This window comes from Triticum aestivum, chromosome 6D, assembly GCF_018294505.1.
Source record: "Triticum aestivum cultivar Chinese Spring chromosome 6D, IWGSC CS RefSeq v2.1, whole genome shotgun sequence".
NCBI lineage: Eukaryota > Viridiplantae > Streptophyta > Magnoliopsida > Poales > Poaceae > Triticum > Triticum aestivum.
In genome coordinates this window covers 377,383,982-377,389,995 of record NC_057811.1, presented here as the reverse complement: position 1 = coordinate 377,389,995, position 6,014 = coordinate 377,383,982, and positions in this window count along the sequence as shown.

Here is a 6,014-nt window from a genome sequence, read left to right as displayed (position 1 = left end):
AGGAGGTAAGCCGCATTGGGGGCCCGGACTTGAATTCAGGAGCCGCGGCCCAGGTGGTGTCACGGGACTCTCACTGTTGTTGCCACCCTTTGACGGTCTCCACGAAGGTGCCTGTGGGCCATGTGACGTTGGACAGTTTGCTCACCATGGCGCCTCCGCACTCTGCATGTTAACCATCCACCACTTTCGGCTTCACATTGAAGATCTTTAGCCATAATCCGAAGTGGAGTGGGATGCGGAGGAAGGCCTCGCACACGACAATGAATGCTGAGATGTTGAGGAAAGAATTTGGGGCTAGATCATGGAAATCTAGCCCGTAGTAGAACATGAGTCCGCGGACGAAGGGGTGAAGGGGAAATCCTAACCCGCAGATGAAGTGGGGGATGAATACCACCCTCTCGTTGGGCTCCGGGGTGGGGACGATCTGCCCCTTGGCCAGAAGCCGGTGGGCGATTTCCTGGGCCAAGAACCCCGCTTCCCGGAGCTCCGTGATGTTCTCCTCCGTGACGGAGGAGGCCATCCACTTGCCCTGTGCTCCAACTCCGGACATGGTCGGAGTGCTTCTTGGGGGCGGAAAGGATGGAAGCTTGGGCGCTGGAGCTCAAGAACGGATGGGCAGAGAGGAAGAAGGCGTGGGTGAAAGAGTGAATCCTTATCCTCTTATGAAGGCGGCGAATATCAAGCGCCTCCCCGCTCGCCTTAAAACTCGCCTATTCCCCAAGGGTCATGCGTACGGCGCGGTTAGATTACCCACACCCGTATTAATTAGAATCCCGCGATAAGGGGACACGATCTCTTCTTCGACAAGACGTGCTAATGAAAACCGCATCTTAAAACGTGGAGCGGGAGGCTAAAAATGGTTCGAAATAATGACCGGGCAGGGACGTAACGTCTCGCTACAAAAGTTGTCAGTAGATGGGTGATATGTCTCCATCGTATCTAGTTTTCCAAACACTTTTGCCCTTGTTTTGGACTCTAACTTGCATGATTTGAATGGAACTAACCTGGACTAACGTTGTTTTCAGCAGAATTGCCATGGTGTTATTTTTGTGCAGAAAAAAAAGTTCTCGGAATGACCTGAAACTTCACGAAGAATATTTTTGGAATTTATAAAAAATACTAGCAAAAGAATCAAGACCAGGGGGCCCACACCCTGTCCATGAGGGTGGGGGCGCGCCTGCCCCTACCTCGTGGGCACCCTGGTGCTCCACCGACCTCAACTCCAACTCTATATATTCACGTTCGGGGAGAAAAAATTAGAGAGAAGGATTCATCGCGTTTTACGATATGGAGCCGCCGCCAAGCCCTAATCTCTCTCGGGAGGGCTGATCTGGAGTCCGTTCGGGGCTCCGGAGAGCGGAATTCGTCGCCGTCGTCATCATCAACCATCCTCCATCACCAATTTCATGATGCTCACCGCCGTGCGTGAGTAATTCCATCGTAGGCTTGCTGGACGGTGATGGGTTGGATGAGATTTATCATGTAATCGAGTTAGTTTTAGGATTTGATCCCTAGTATCCATTATGTTCTAAGATTGATGTTGCTATGACTTTGCTATGCTTAATGCTTGTCACTAGGACCCGAGTGCCATGATTTCAGATCTGAACCTATTATGTTTTCATGAATATGTGTGAGTTCCTGATCCTATCTTGCCACTTGATGAAACTACTTCTATGCTTGATACTACTGTGCCACTAGGTGAATTTCTTGATGAACAACTTGCTAGGGCTAGAGAGAATGAAATTATTGAAACTGATAATATTAATGAAAGTGATGATCAAGATTCTCCCCCTAGATATGAATTGCCTGTTGTGCCTGAGGGTTATGTTATGGATGAAGAAACTGCTAGAGATTTTCTTGCTTGCAATGATAGATATGATCTTAAGAAATTATTAGCTAAGCTGAAAGAAAAATCTTTGAATGCTAGAATGAAATATGACCCTGCTTTTGCTACTTCACCTATCTATATTTCCGATAAGGATTATGATTTCTCTGTTGATCCTGAGATAATTACTTTGGTTGAATCTGATCCTTTTTATGGCTATGAATCTGAAACTGTTGTGGCACATCTTACTAAATTAAATGATATAGCCACCCTATTCACTAATGATGAGAAAACTCGTTACTACTATATCCTTAAATTATTTCCGTTCTCATTAAAGGGTGATGCTAAACATGGTTTAATTCTCTTGATCCTGGTTGTGTGCGTAGTCCCCAGGATATGATTTATTACTTCTCTGCTAAATATTTCCCCGCTCATAAGAAACAAGCTGCTTTAAGGGAAATATATAATTTTGTGCAAATTGAAGAAGAGAGTCTCCCACAAGCTTGGGGGAGGCTTCTCCAATTACTTAATGCTTTGCCTGATCATCCTCTCAAGAAAAATGAAATACTGGATATCTTTTATAATGGACTAACCGATGCTTCCAGACACCACCTGGATAGTTGTGCTGGTTGTGTTTTCAGGGAAAGAACAGTTGATCAAGCTGAATTGCTATTGAATAATATGTTGACTAATGAAAATAATTGGACTCTTCCTGAACCAACTCCTAAGCCAACTCCGAAGAAAAGGGGTATTCTATTTCTCAGTCCTGAAGATATGCAAGAGGCAAAGAAATATATGAAAGGAAAGGGTATTAAAGCTGAAGATGTTAAGAATATACCACCTATTTAAGAAATACATGGTCTTGATAACCCGACACAGCTAGTAAAGGTAAATTCTCTGTATAGATTTGATGAAGGTGATATTCCTCGTTATAAGTCTGCTAGCCAATGCTTGGATGAGTTTGATAATTTTATTGTTAAACAAGAATACTTCAATGCTTATGTTGGTAGACAATTGAAATGCAATGCTTATATGATTGAACACTTGAGTGATTATATGTCTAGAGTTAAGGGTGAACTTAAACTCATTAGTAAACATGATTCTATGGTTACCACTCAAGTAGAACAAGTGCTTAAAGCTCAGAATGATGTGCTCAATGAATTAAATAATAAGAAAAATGATAATGTTGTTAGAGTTATGACTAGAGGGGGTAAAATGACTCAGGAACCTTTGTATCCTGAGGGCCACCCTAAGAGAATTTAGCAGGATTCTTAGAGAACTAATGTTGATGCACCTAGTCCTTCTAAAAAGAAGAACAAGAAAAATGATAGGACTTTGCATGCTTCTAGTGAACCTATTATTGACACACCTGAGAATCCCAATGATATTTCTATTTCTGATGCTGAAACACAATCTGGTGATGAACATGAACCTAGTGATAATGTTAATGATGATGTTCATGTTGATGCTCAACCTAGCGATAACAATGATGTAGAGATTGAACCTGCTGTTGATCTTGATAACCCACAATCAAAGAATCAACGTTATGGTAAAAGAGACTTTGTTGCTAGGAAGCATGGTAAAGAAAGAGAACCATGGGTTCAGAAACCCATGCCTTTTCCTCCTAAACCATCCAAGAAAAAGGATGATGAGGATTTTGAGCGTTTTGCTGAAATGATTAGACCTATCTTTTTGCGTATGCGTTTGACTGATATGCTTAAAATGAATCCTTATGCTAAGTATATGAAAGATATTGTTACTAATAAGAGAAAGATACCGGAAGCTGAAATTTCCACCATGCTTGCTAATTATACTTTTAAAGGTGGAATACCTAAGAAACTTGGAGATCCAGGAGTACCAACTATACCATGCTCCATTAAAAGAAACTATGTTAAAACTGCTTTATGTGATCTTGGAGCTGGTGTTAGTGTTATGCCTCTCTCTTTATATCATAGACTTGATTTGAATAAGTTGACACCTAATGAAATATCTTTGCAAATGGCCGATAAATCAACTGCTATACCTGTCGGTATTTGCGAGGATGTGCCTGTTGTAGTTGCAAACGTTACTATTTTAACGGACTTTGTTATTCTTGATATTCCCGAGGATGATAGTATCTCGATTATCCTTGGTAGACCCCTTTTGAATACTGTAGGGGCTGTTATTGATTGCAACAAACGCAATGTCACTTTTCATGTTAATGTTAATGAGCACACTGTACACTTTCCGAGGAAACAACCTCAAGTCCACAGCATCAATTCTATTGGAAAAATTCCAACGATTACTATTGGAGGTTTTGAATTTCCTCTTCCTACTGTCAAGAAGAAATATGACATTCTTATTGTTGGGTACGTGCATATCCCCATTGAGGTAACCTAGTGCTATTCGAAAATTCTCCGGTTTCATGCGATTCGGAATGAGTTTGTTAACAAGACTTGATCAACCTTGTTAGTGGATTCCTTTTGATGAGCATGAGATGGATGAAGTTAGAAAGCACAACTCTATGTACCCTCCTTTTACTTTCTATTATTTACATTAAATAAAGCAAAAATAGTATTTTCTGTCTATTTTCTGAATTATCCGTGCAATAAAAAATACCCCGAAAATAAAAGTTCTCCAAATGCCCTGAAATTGAAATATGATTTTTTGTAGAATATTTAAGAATATTTGGCACTAAGAACACACCAGAGGGGCAACCACCTGGCCACGAGGGTGCAGGGCGCGCCCCCTGCCTCGTGGCCCCATGTGGCCCCCTCCACTTATTCCAGCACCCACGCACTCCGTCTTCCTCCAGAAAAAATCATCCACCAGCTCAAACCCGTGTTCTTGCTCGTTTTGCTGCGATTTTCGATCTCCTTGCTCAAAGCTCCACTCACAAAACTGCTTTGGGGGATTGTTCTTCGAGGAAGAAATATGTTTAGGAAAATGTACCAAGGTGGTTCCTCAAAGAAGCAAGGACCCAGGCCCGCGATACGTGAGTCGGATTATGACTACCGAGGGAAGCTCAAGTGCGGCCTTGTGAATGGTCGTCAGAAGATTTTATGGTCCAAGCGGGAATTAAGGAGGAATTTGACGCATATGTGCGTAACGCTGAACTTGAGGGCTTCGTTCAGATAAGTGCCCCCAATATTACTACCTAACTGATTCCTTTGTGAGAAGGTTTAAATTTACATCATCACGCAATTCTCACACTGTCCTATTTGATCTTTATGATAAATCTTATACCATGGATTTAGAGGATTTTAATACTGCTTGTAAACTCCCGCAGTGGGGTAATGTTAGTGAACCTCGCAAATCTGAATTTAAAGATTTTCTTGCTAGTATTACTATGGGGGAATCTAGAGAAATAACACAAGCTACCATAGGGAGCATTCACTTTCCTGCCATACATTATTTTGCTCTCTTTATAGGTAGATGTATTAACAGTAAGGATGAGGCATGTCACATGTGTGTTCCCGATCTTAGTGTTCTCAAGAGTGCAGTGCTAGGAGATAAACAATATAACTTGGGGGCCATTGTTGCACATAGGTTGCATCATAACAGTATTAGTGGAGATTTGTTCGGTGGAATTTATGCAACCCGTTTAGCTAATTTTCTTGAGGTACCCATACATGAAAATGATATGGAGTTGCCTCCTGCTTATCAAGGTTTTAATGCTATGGTTCACCATCAATTTGTTGAGAGGAATGAACAGTCCCTCCAGTACCGACTAATCTTTGACAGGCGTGGCACTGTCCATGTTGCTCTCCCTGCTCCTGCTTTCTTTGACTTTCAGGCAAAAGGGAGATATATTATAACCAGGGAGGAGGCAAACAAGTACGAGAGGAGGACGGAAGCAACTCGCCTCCAAGCTGCAGCTCATCAGGCAGTAGCGGCTGCCTCTCAGTACGACCCCAATTACAACTTCGGATATCCACCAGGCCATCCATGGGCATAGACCAACTTAGGCCAAAAGCCTAAGCTTGGGGGAGTACGTATTTCTCACTGACATTACATTCATGTTCACACACTCATTCTAGTTGTCAGTGCTCATACTTTTTCATTGTACTATCCATGCTAGTTTATTTTCTTTTCTAGCTTTCTTCTTGTGTGTTTGAAAAACCTTGAGAAAAACCAAAAAAAATAGTTGTAGCTTTTAGCTAGTTTACTTGAAAGATCGTGGATGTCGCCTAGAGGGGGGGTGAATAGG